The sequence below is a fragment of the Zea mays genome, chromosome 1 (assembly GCF_902167145.1).
Source record: "Zea mays cultivar B73 chromosome 1, Zm-B73-REFERENCE-NAM-5.0, whole genome shotgun sequence".
Classification (NCBI taxonomy): Eukaryota; Viridiplantae; Streptophyta; class Magnoliopsida; order Poales; family Poaceae; genus Zea; species Zea mays.
Window position 1 is genome coordinate 200,545,707 of NC_050096.1, and position 13,151 is coordinate 200,558,857.

At 43.0% G+C, this 13,151-nt stretch overlaps 1 long non-coding RNA gene across 2 annotated transcripts; it reads left to right on the plus strand.

The window, feature by feature from the left end:
• The first annotated feature begins 1,275 nt into the window (after nucleotides 1-1,275).
• LOC103643040 (uncharacterized) lies at nucleotides 1,276-3,711 on the plus strand. Of its 2 annotated transcripts, none has more exons than XR_560784.3 (3): nucleotides 1,276-1,816; nucleotides 1,897-3,260; nucleotides 3,633-3,711. It is a non-coding gene; the product is annotated as an uncharacterized lncRNA (long non-coding RNA). The 2 variants fall into 2 exon arrangements; XR_004855441.1 differs by having other exon boundaries at nucleotides 3,620-3,709.
• The last annotated feature ends 9,440 nt before the right edge of the window (nucleotides 3,712-13,151 follow it).

Genomic DNA, 13,151 nt, shown 5'->3' on the forward strand with positions numbered 1-13,151 from the left:
GACACAAGATTAAAAATAGTGATACAGGTCCCCCTCACACTCCCTGTTGCTATTAATATTTTTTTGTTCATCATTAAGGGGTACAACTTCCAATGAAGAAAAGTTGCTTCAATGATGGAAAGAGTGCATTGCAGCCATTAAATCAAGTATAGGATCTGTTGTGCTTCATCTTAGAAAGTTGCCTATCGGTCTCTACATGCACCGCTCATTGCTATTTAAAGTATGTTTTTGTTTTAAGTTGTTTTCACAATTTTCATCTGTCCTACTACGCCATGGAATCTTCAAGGGAAGATTACTTTTTTCATACTCTCAGCAACTTTCGCACTATGGAAGAAAAAATATTTTGTGCAGAGGGGACGGCAAGGCCGAGGGGTTGCCGCTGATGTCGTTATTGGTGAGGTTGACGGTGGTGATGCCGTGGATGCTCGAGTGGCGCTTGTCCTTGACGCTGGAGTTGAGGCGGATGATGTACTTCTATGCATGGTTGGCCAACTACATTGGAGTTGAGGCAGATGTTCCTCCAGTCCCTGGAAGCTCAACTTTGAGCCACCAAGAGGTATATTTCTCTTCCACTAGACATGTATTGTTTTCTGGTCACTATGTTTTCAGCCATGGCAACACTTTTCTAAATTCATGTCAACACTTTATTGGCTGTACAAATTAAATTATAATTCACTAAACAAATTAATTCTTTTTTTTTTGACAAATATCTCACCAGTATTGCTTGACTGAAATTTCTTCAAACAGAACCGAATACTTGGGAAGTTGAGGAGCAAATTGAGCAAACTCTAGCCAAGGTTTTTGAGAATTACAAGTCACTATACGACTCTATACTGTTGGGTTTGACAGAAGATTTTAGGTCTCCAACTGGATTGGCTGTTGTTGCTGCGATGGATCTAGCTATCAAGTTGTATAGTCTTCTACATGATGTACTACCCCAGAAGCTCAAATTTTGCTGTATTTTTAGTTGCGAGAAGCTGTATACGTACGTAATAAGTACGCCAGAGTGGAGGCCGAAAGAACATATTCTTTTATGAAAAATGTAATGAACAGTAGAATCAGAAATTCAGAGTTGTGTCCGCGCGGTTTCAACAGAAAGGTAAAGCAAAACAGGCGAAGAATTGAATAGGAACTTGGGATCCTGAGCAAACAAAGACTGAAAAGTAAGTCAAAGTGGATTTTCCCCTTCCATTCAAGCCTTCTTGAGATCTTTTGTTTGCCCCATTTTTTGTCTGATGAAAGACTGAAACTCATGTATTTTCGTGGGCTTTCAAGGAACTCATGTGAATGAAGATTTCTTTCCCTGCCAGTGACCATTAAAGAAAGGAATACGTAGAGTCAGGAATTGGTAATCTATCTGTATTTGTGTAGTTCTTTTCCCTGCATATGACCTTGATGTTTTCAGTTTGTAAAATGATGATATTGTACTGTTTTGTTACTGACATCATTTTACCTTTATAATGTTTATTACTTGTCAGTTAATCTGATAAATCCATTTCCAGCATTATCTTTGAAAAAGGTAAATCAGAGAGGGAGAAGAGAACCATAAAAGGGAAGAGGTTCATCTGATATTTTGGGTTAAGTGGTGACACGCCTGCAGTCTGCAGAAATAACGATGTCTGGTTAATTGATGATCCAGTTGTCTCTTCAGGCTCTTGGAGAATCAGTTCTGCCAGGTGCAGTTTATAATCGCACATGAAGGTTACTATACCTTGACAGCATGGAATCATCAATCAGGAAGCACCCTGTTTTCAACATCGAGGAGGATGAACATTCTACGAAATCAAAAGGACCCCTTAAGTTCTACAACTCGGAGGTGTGTATTTTTGCTGATTTCACTCCTTTGCATTAGAACTCAAGTTGTTTCCTGATTCTATTCTATTTCTATATTTTCAGATCCACACGGCATCATTCTGTTTGCCCTCTTTTGCAAAGATGGTAATTGAGTCAACCCAAACTAGACGTGATGATACTTCACCAAGTCCAGTCGATTGGGTTAAGTACCTTAGGCGCAACACAAAATTAGTCCTTTTGCTTACAAAATTATGAATAGGACATTGTGGTACCTAGCAATGCTCATAATTTTCTTCAGCATAAAGAAATGAATAAACCTTCTTTTGCTACTGGTTTACTATAATGTTCCTAAGAACTCACCAATATTACACAAAGTCTGAATTATATAAGCATACCACTGTTACCAAAAAACTACAATCAGAACCCATAAGTACATATGACACTATCTGTGGACCTAGCTGGCAGCTGCAAATTTCAGATACTTCAGAACAAAAACAACCCAGCATTTAAGTCCATACTTGTATTATTACATTTTTTATAAGCAAAAGGAAAATAGAAAGGGGAAGTCATGAACCAAAAAATTACAACGGCCAGTCCATTGTAGTGGTTCAAATGATGTTTTTCATGGCCCATGGAAAATCAGTCATACCTGTGTTATTTCCTAATAATGTTACATGATTTATCATCCCAACATCCAGTGAATAAAGCAATATCATCATTATAATTTTGGCAATGAATAAGCACATGAGATGAGATGCAACGGTTATCAGAGTTGTCAGTCTATACGATTCTGTCTGTTGTATGTGCCGGCTGCCAGGTGCAGCTATGAAAACATTTTGCAATAGCTGTTTTCGGCAGTGCTCTGATCAGGTTGAGTTTTGGACATCATTTATTATGTTCCTGCATCCATACCTGATACTCCCTACGTTCAGCATAAAGGGCTCTGTCTTAACATGTTGAATTTTTTGAATGCTAATCTGACATAGTTTGTTTATGAGGTAATTAAGATGAGATTTCTTAGGATCCACATCCTTGTATACTGTTTACCACCTAATTTAATTTGTAGTATAATATTAAAATTAAGTGCAGGTCCTCCATATAGTTTCTGGTTCTCAAGTATGTTATTCACGCCCATTAGTGCAAAAATAAAGTGAAATCTGGTGAGTGCTTGTTTTCCATTTGGTTCTTCACCAGCACCATCACTAATCTGTAGTTCAGAAATTGTACTCGGATATAGTGTTTCATAATAATATTTCATGTTATTGCATAAGTAAATAGTGGTATATTATTTGGCTGGTCTGCTATTTGGGAAAACAAAAGAAAATGATACTATACAGGGATAATATGAAATTTATTTTTAATCTTATACTCCTACGTGGTTGGTGCAAGGTGATTCTTCCCTGCGACGGCAACGCCACCAGCGAACTGGGAGGTGTTGCGGCTCCTCTGCAACTGCACGTACCTTGGTTAGCCTTACTCAACCTTTTGCATCCCCTCTTGCTTGCTTTCTCTAACTGTAGGGATTTCTCGAGTTAGGATTATGTTTGCTTCTCACGGTGGGCTTAATCATTAGTTAGAGAGATCTAGCAATAGCTCTAACATATTGCCACGGGAAAACATGCACAACAAGGTTATTATTTTCTTACAAACATCCATGATACTCCTGATATCTCTGTCCTTTTGTGTGGATCCACAGTATCAACCATTTTGCTTGGTGCAAGTGGATCAGGCTAGGGAAAATCTACTAACACATGAAACAGAATGTCAATATGGTTTAAATTTTTTTAATTAGATTGTCTAATTTGCAATTTCTTCACTCCAAAAGTTCCGATCTGTAGGTTTCTGTACAAAAATGCACTCCAAAAGTGTTTTTGGATCAACAAATGTTTTTATAATTCACGGCGGGAGGATAAACTGAAAAACAAGTATTCCAAATGATTGTAGATGCTCTGTAGGAAACAAGTATTCCAAATTCACTAAAGAACAGTTGACGCACCTTCAAAGACGCACAACGACATTTTTCGTGCTTTTGTTCGTGCTTTTGCATGCTATCTGTGTTATGGTTACTGATATTTTTCATGGTGTTAAAGACTTCGACAGATACCTGTTTACGTGCTTTTGTTCCTTCCACAGCGTGGTCCGGCCCGAGGAGATTCCGAAGGTTTTGGAAATCAGCGGCAAGCGCAGCCTCATCGACAACTTCTTCTTCTCCTACCACGTGTAATAATCACGGTACACCTGTTTACGTGCTTTTGCATATTATATATAAAAGAACTGCAATTGGATAAAATTCTTTTTGTTAGGTGTGTTCATATTCCATGGACAATCTAAAACGAACAATTAATCAAGTTCGTATATTTTGTGTATCTATACAATGTAACTAAACTCTTTATATAACAACTAGAAGATCAATGGCACCGTCTACACTTAACCAACATAGGTCGGTTGCAGTCCTACATCACGTCTCTACAGAGTCTCCATAAGCACACATTTCAGTTGTCGCATCTATATATGTGTGGACAAAAGAATCTAAACTCACTTTTAATGTAGACTCACTTGTAGTGGCTGAAAGTGTAAGATGTGCCAGTCAGGCCACATAGGTGCCTGAGTGGAAGCTTCAAAACATCACTCACTCAACAGTGAGGTAACAGAAGATTTGTACAGTTCTAACATGCTGCTTACCAAAGAAAGTATTAATCTTGAAAAATCCATGTCATCACGATGGGAACGCCTATAGCAGAAATTGTTCTAGAATGCAACTTCCACTGAAACACACTATGCTTGCACTGATAAAAGAAATTTGTTCCATGTAATGAGCAATGAAAATGCAGAAACTGAAACCGTTAATGTCATCTTTGAGAGGGGAAAATTCAGGCAACAAATAAAGCAAATGCAAGTCCCTTAGGACAATCCTCCTCAATTTGCCCCTAACCGGACAAGCCCTCAATCTCCTACGATCCTCATGCAACCGAACAAGATCTAAGGGAGTCTGTTGGTTTATTCTTTGGGTCGGATTGTTGACCAGGAAGCCTTGATCAGTATGGGTTTGGGATGGCAATATTTTTCCTCAGGGTAATCAGTGCAATCAGTGGGGCTAGCTGCTGTTTGTTGGGCTATTTGGCGTACCAGGAATGCAGTGTGCTTCGACACGAAATAGCAAAATTTCCTACTGAGATTGCTTGCTTGATATGTGAAAGGGAAATGTGCCCTTGGGCCATTTCTAAGTATTTTGGTGATTGAGTGTCAACACAAGTGCTTAAATGTGAATCAATACCCATGGATGAACAAAGTGCAAATCTAGAGCAAAGGTATGTTTCTAAGTTTTAGTATATTGGTTTTGTGTACTAATATACTTGTCTAAGTATTAGAAACAGGAAGAAGAAGAAGAGAAGACTTGGCTGTGTACAGCCAAGGGGTTGTTTCGGTCTGGGGCACCGGACTGTCCGGTGGTGCACCGGACAGTGTCCGGTGCGCCAGGCTCCCTCGGCCGAAGAGCCCGCTCTCGGGAATTTGCTGACGGCGTACGGCTAAAATTCACCGGACTGTCCGGTGTGCACCGGACTGTCCGGTGAGCCAACGGTCGGCCAGGACCAACGGTCAGCCGCGCGATCAGCGAAGGACACGTGGCCGAGCCAACGGTCGGAAGGGGGCACCGGACTGTCCGGTGTGCACCGGACATGTCCGGTGCGCCAACGGCTCCCGCATCTGCAACGGTCGGCTTCGCCATTTAAGGAAAGGAATCGGGCACCGGACACTGTCCGGTGTGCACCGGACTGTCCGGTGCGCCCGACGACAGAAGGCAAAGATGGCCTTCCAGATTTGTTCTCAACGGCTCCTAGCTGCCTTGGGGCTATAAAAGGGACCCCTAGGCGCATGGAGGAGGACACCAAGCAACTCTTGAGCATTCTTGATCATCCACACTCAGTCTTTGCGCATTCGTTTGTGATTCTAAGTGATTCGAGCTCTGTTCTTGTGAGAAACTGTGAGATAGTCTTTGAGCTCGAATCTTGGCCGTGTGTGTGCGCGTTTCGCTGTGGATTTGTGTGTGTTGCTTCCCTCCCTTACTCCGTGCTTCTTTGTGAATCTTAAGTGTAAGGGCGAGAGACTCCAATTTGTGGAGATTCCTCGCAAGTGGGATAAAGATAAGCAAGGCAAAATACTGTGGTATTCAAGTGGGTCTTTGGACCGCTTGAGAGGGGTTGATTGCAACCCTCGTCCGTTGGGACGCCACAACGTGGAGTAGGCAAGTTTTGTACTTGGCCGAACCACGGGATAAATCACCGTGTCTCCTCTGTGTTGAATTCTCTGTGATTGTCGTATTGTGCAAGATCTTCTCTTTAGCCACTTGGCAATTATTGTGCTAACCTCTAACAAGTTTTTGTGGCTATAAGTTAAGTTTTTACAGGATCACCTATTCACCCCCCCCTCTAGGTGCTCTCAATTGGTATCAGAGTCGTTCTCTTCACAAAGGGACTTACCGCCCGAAGAGATGGATCCTAAGGGGAAGGGAATCGTGATCAACGACAAAGAGAAGGAATCCTTCGTCAACGAGCCGAAGGACGACAAGCCTACCGACTCCGGCTCGGGGCAAAGGCGGAAGGAAGGGAAGAAGAAGAAGACAAGGCGCATCAAGGAGATCATCTACTACGACGATAGTGATGAATCTACTTCTTCCCAAAAGGATGATGACAACGACTACAAAAAGACGGTCAATTCGAACTTTTCATTTGATTATTCTCGTATTCAACATAGTTCGAATTCGCATTTGCTTTCCATTCCTCTTGGCAAACCCCCACACTTTGATGGGGAGGACTACGGATTTTGGAGTCACAAAATGCGTAGTCACTTATTCTCTCTCCATCCAAGCATATGGGAGATTGTGGAGAATGGAATGAAATTTGATAGCTCGGATAGCCCTATGCTTATAAATGAACAAATTCATAGAAATGCACAAGCTACTACTGTTCTCTTAGCGTCTTTGTGCAGGGAAGAGTACAATAAGGTGAGTGGCTTGGACAATGCCAAGCAGATATGGGACACCCTCAAGATCTCTCACGAGGGGAACGACATCACCATGCTCACCAAGATGGAGTTGGTGGAGGGCGAGCTTGGACGATTCGCCATGATAAGGGGAGAGGAGCCAACTCAAACTTACAACCGGCTCAAGACTCTTATCAACAAAATAAGGAGCTACGGAAGCACACGTTGGACGGATCACGACGTCGTCCGCCTAATGCTCAGGTCCTTTACCATTCTTGACCCTCATCTCGTGAACAATATTCGTGAGAATCCCAGGTACACGATGATGACGCCCGAGGAAGTACTTGGAAAATTCGTGAGCGGGCGGATGATGATCAAGGAGGCAAGATACGTCGACGACGCATTGAACGGTCCACTCCATGAGCCTCAACCCATTGCTCTAAAGGCAACGAGGAGCAAGGAGTCGCTTCCTAGCAAGGTGGCGCAAGTTGAGGCGGCCGGGCTCAATGATGAAGAGATGGCTCTCATCATCAAGAGATTCAAGACGGCGCTAAAAGGTCGAAAGGGACAGCCAAGCAAGGCCAAGACCAAGGGAAAGCGATCATGCTTCAAATGCGGTAAGCTTGGTCATTTTATTGCTAACTGTCCCGAAAATGATAGTGACCAGGAGCAAGGGAAAAATGGGAAGAGAGAGAACAAGAAGGCTTACAAGAAGGCCAAAGGCGAAGCACACCTTGGAAAGGAGTGGGATTCGGATTGCTCTTCGTCCGACTCCGACGACGAAGGACTCGCCGCCACTGCCTTCAACAAATCGGCTCTCTTCCCAAACGAGCATCACACTTGCCTCATGGCAAGGGAAAAGAAGGTAATCACTCGTAATGCTAATACTTATGATTCTTCTAGTGATGATGAATCTAGTGAGGATGAAATTGATTACTCTAGTTTATTCAAGGGATTGGATAGAACTAAGATAGCTAAGATTAATGAGTTGATCGATGCCTTAAATGAAAAGGATAGAACCTTAGAGAAACAAGAAGACCTCTTATATGAAGAACATGATAAATTTGTTAGCGCACAAAATTCACTTGCTCTAGAAGTTAAAAGAAATGGAATACTTTCTTGTGAACTTTCTACTTGTAATGAAACCATTTCTTCTTTAAAAGGTGAAATTAACGATTTAACTGCTAAACTAGAAGTAGCAAGTAACTCGTATGTTGAAAATATTACAATTTGCACTAGGTGTAAGGATTTTGATGTTAATGCTTGTAGTGAACACTTAGTTTCAATTTCAAAACTAAATGATGAAGTGGCTAGTCTTAATGCTCAACTTAAGACTAGCAAGAGTGAAGTTGATAAAATAAAATTTGCAAGGGATGCCTACACAGTGGGTAGACACCCCTCAATTAAGGATGGTCTTGGCTTCAAGAGAGAAGCCAAGAACTTAACAAGCCATAAGACTCCTATCTCCACCAAGGAGAAAGGGAAGGCTCCTATGGCTAATAGTGTTAAGAAGAATCATGCTTTCATGTACTATGATAGGAGATACTCTAGAAATGCTTTTAGAAGTAATGATGTTTTTGATTCACATGCTTATGACTCTTATGCTATGACTGCTTCTAGTTCTCATGTTATGCATGGTAGAAATGTGTTTAGAAGAAATGTTGTTCACCAAATGCCTAGGAGAAATGTAGTTCATAATGCTCCTAGGAAAGTAGTGAATGAACCTTCCGAAATTTATTGTGCTCTAAATGCTTCCTTTGCTATTTGTAGAAAGGATAAGAAAATTGTTGCTAGGAAGTTAGGGGCAAGATGCAAGGGAGATAAAACTTGCATTTGGGTCCCTAAGAATATTTGTGCTAACCTTGTAGGACCCAACATGAGTTGGGTACCTAAGTCCCAAGCCTGAATTTGCCTTGTAGGTTTATGCATCCGGGGGTTCAAGCTGGATTATTGATAGCGGATGCACAAACCATATGACGGGGAAGAAGAAGATGTTCACCTCCTACGTCAAGAATAAGGATTCCCAAGATTCAATTATATTCGGTGATGGGAATCAAGGCAAGGTAAAAGGGTTAGGTAAAATTGCGATTTCTAATGAGCATTCTATCTCTAATGTATTTTTAGTAGAGAGTCTTGGATATAATTTGCTATCTGTTAGTCAATTATGTCATATGGGGTATAACTGTCTATTTACAAATGTAGATGTGTCTGTCTTTAGAAGAAGTGATGGTTCACTAGCTTTTAAGGGTGTATTAGACAGCAAACTTTATTTAGTTGATTTTGCAAAAGAAGAGGCCGGTCTAGATGCATGCTTAATAGCTAAGACTAGCATGGGCTGGCTGTGGCATCGCCGCTTAGCACATGTGGGGATGAAGAACCTTCACAAGCTTCTAAAGGGAGAACATGTGATAGGTTTGACTAACGTGCATTTCGAAAAAGATAGACCTTGTGCAGCTTGTCAAGCAGGTAAACAAGTGGGAGGAGCGCATCACGGCAAGAACGTGATGACCACTTCAAGACCCCTGGAGCTGCTGCACATGGACCTCTTCGGACCTGTCGCCTATCTGAGCATAGGAGGGAGTAAGTATGGTTTAGTTATTGTTGATGATTTTTCCCGCTTCACTTGGGTGTTCTTTTTGCAGGATAAGTCTGAAACCCAAGGGACCCTCAAGCGCTTCCTCAGGAGAGCTCAAAATGAGTTTGAGCTCAAGGTGAAGAAGATAAGGAGCGACAACGGGTCCGAATTCAAGAACCTTCAAGTGGAGGAATCTCTTGAGGATGAAGGAATCAAGCACGAGTTCTCCGCTCCCTACACACCACAGCAAAATGGTGTGGTAGAGAGGAAGAACAGGACACTAATCGATATGGCGAGGACAATGCTTGGAGAATTCAAGACCCCCGAGTGTTTCTGGTCGGAAGCCGTGAACACGGCTTGCCACGCCATCAACAGGGTCTACCTTCATCGCCTCCTCAAGAAGACTTCGTATGAGCTACTAACCGGTAACAAACCCAATGTATCTTACTTTCGTGTATTTGGGAGCAAGTGCTACATTCTAGTGAAGAAAGGTAGAAATTCTAAGTTTGCTCCCAAAGCTGTAGAAGGGTTTTTGTTAGGTTATGACTCAAATACAAAGGCGTATAGAGTCTTCAACAAATCATCGGGTTTGGTTGAAGTCTCTAGCGACGTTGTATTTGATGAGACTAATGGCTCTCCAAGAGAGCAAGTTGTTGATTGTGATGATGTAGATGAAGAAGATGTTCCGACGGCCGCTATACGAACCATGGCGATTGGAGAAGTACGGCCACAGGAACAAGATGAACGAGATCAACCTTCTTCCTCGACCATGGTGCTACCCCCAACTCAAGACGATGAACAGGTTCATCAACAGGAGGCGTGTGATCAAGGGGGAGCACAAGATGATCATGTGATGGAGGAAGAAGTGCAACCGGCACCTCCAACCCAAGTTCGAGCGATGATTCAAAGGGATCATCCCGTCGACCAAATTCTGGGTGACATCAGCAAGGGAGTAACTACTCGATCTCGAATAGTTAATTTTTGTGAGCATTACTCCTTTGTCTCTTCTATTGAGCCTTTCAGGGTAGAGGAGGCCTTGCTAGATCCGGATTGGGTATTGGCCATGCAGGAGGAGCTCAACAACTTCAAGCGCAATGAAGTTTGGACACTGGTGCCTCGTCCGAAGCAAAATGTTGTGGGAACCAAGTGAGTGTTCCGCAACAAACAGGACGAGCACGGGGTGGTGACGAGGAACAAGGCTCGACTTGTGGCAAAAGGTTATGCCCAAGTCGCAGGTTTGGACTTTGAGGAGACTTTCGCTCCTGTGGCTAGGCTAGAGTCCATTCGTATCTTGCTAGCATATGCCGCTCACCATTCTTTCAGGTTGTACCAAATGGATGTGAAGAGCGCTTTCCTCAACGGGCCAATCAAGGAGGAAGTGTACGTGAAGCAACCCCCTGGCTTCGAGGATGAACGGTACCCCGACCACGTGTGTAAGCTCTCTAAGGCGCTCTATGGACTTAAGCAAGCCCCAAGAGCATGGTATGAATGCCTTAGAGACTTTTTAATTGCTAATGCTTTCAAGGTTGGGAAAGCCGATCCAACTCTTTTTACAAAGACATGTGATGGTGATTTGTTTGTGTGCCAAATTTATGTCGATGACATAATATTTGGTTCTACTAACCAAAAGTCTTGTGAAGAGTTTAGCAGGGTGATGACACAGAAATCCGAGATGTCGATGATGGGCGAGTTGAACTACTTCCTTGGGTTCCAAGTGAAGCAACTCAAGGACGGCACCTTCATCTCCCAAACGAAGTACACGCAAGATCTGCTAAAGCGGTTTGGGATGAAGGACGCCAAGCCCGCAAAGACTCCGATGGGGACCGACGGACACACCGACCTCAACAAAGGAGGTAAGTCCGTTGATCAAAAAGCATACCGGTCAATGATAGGTTCTTTGCTTTACTTATGTGCTAGTAGACCGGATATTATGCTTAGCGTATGCATGTGTGCTAGATTTCAATCCGAACCTAAGGAGTGTCACTTAGTGGCGGTGAAGCGAATTCTTAGATATTTGGTTGCTACGCCTTGCTTCGGGCTCTGGTATCCAAAGGGGTCTACCTTTGACTTAGTTGGATACTCAGACTCTGACTATGCTGGATGTAAGGTCGATAAGAAGAGTACATCGGGGACGTGCCAATTCTTAGGAAGGTCCCTGGTGTCATGGAACTCTAAGAAACAAACATTCGTTGCCCTATCCACCGCTGAGGCCGAGTACGTTGCCGCAGGTCAGTGTTGCGTGCAACTACTTTGGATGAGGCAAACCCTCCGGGACTTTGGCTACAATCTGAGCAAAGTCCCACTCCTTTGTGACAATGAGAGTGCTATCCGCATGGCGGAGAATCCTGTTGAGCACAGCCGCACAAAGCACATAGACATCCGGCATCACTTTTTGAGAGACCACCAGCAAAAGGGAGATATCGAAGTGTTTCATGTTAGCACCGAGAACCAGCTAGCCGATATCTTCACTAAGCCTCTAGATGAGAAGACCTTTTGCAGGTTGCGTAGTGAGCTAAATGTCATAGATTCGCGGAACCTGGATTGAATTGTAGCATACATGTACTTATGCTTTTGATCATGTTCCTTTTTGCATTTTGTTGCTTATTATGGTGCTCAAGTTGTACAAACACTCCCTGGACCTCACAAGTCCGTTGCAAAGTGATGCACATGTTTAGGGGGAGATGTGTTACAACTTGACCCTTTGAGACTAACCATGTGCTTGAGTTTGATAATTTAGTCTCGAAGGAGGATTGAAAGGGAAAAGGTGGACTTGGACCATGAAAGACTTCCACTGCACTCCGATGAGAGGGTAACTAATTCCAAGTTCATCTCATGAAATCTTATTGCCATTTGCTCTTAATTGAAGACTTTGGTGAGGCAAGATTGATCCCGTTTTTGGTGCTTCATGCCAAAGGGGGAGAAAATAAAGGCCAAAGTGATAAAATGGATCAGCTACCACTTGAGAGATTTTGAAAATAGTAGAATAGAGTTTTTGTTGTGTCAAAAGGCTTTTATTATCTCGTATGTCAAAAGTTGGCTTCTTGTGGGGAGAAGTGTTGATTATGGGAAATAGGGGGAATTTTTGAAATCTTTGATCAATCTCTTTTGGAATGACTCTCTTTATGCCTCAACATGTGTGTTTGACATAGAAATAGAGATTTGAGTTTGATTTGCAAAAACAAACCAAGTGGTGGCAAAGGATGATCCATATATGCCAAAATTGAATCAAAACCAATTTGAGTTTTTATTTGAAGTGATTTTGCACTTGTTCTAGTTGCTTTATGTTGTGTTGGCATAAATCACCAAAAAGGGGGAGATTGAAAGGGAAATGTGCCCTTGGGCCATTTCTAAGTATTTTGGTGATTGAGTGTCAACACAAGTGCTTAAATGTGAATCAATACCCATGGATGAACAAAGTGCAAATCTACAGCAAAGGTATGTTTCTAAGTTTTAGTATATTGGTTTTGTGTACTAATATACTTGTCTAAGTATTAGAAACAGGAAGAAGAAGAAGAGAAGACTTGGCTGTGTACAGCCAAGGGGCTGTTTCGGTCTGGGGCACCGGACTGTCCGGTGGTGCACCGGACAGTGTCCGGTGCGCCAGGCTCCCTCGGCCGAAGAGCCCGCTCTCGGGAATTTGCTGACGGCGTACGGCTAAAATTCACCGGACTGTCCGGTGTGCACCGGACTGTCCGGTGAGCCAACGGTCGGCCAGGACCAACGGTCAGCCGCGCGATCAGCGAAGGACACGTGGCCGAGCCAACGGTCGGAAGGGGGCACCGGACTGTCCGGTGTGCACCGG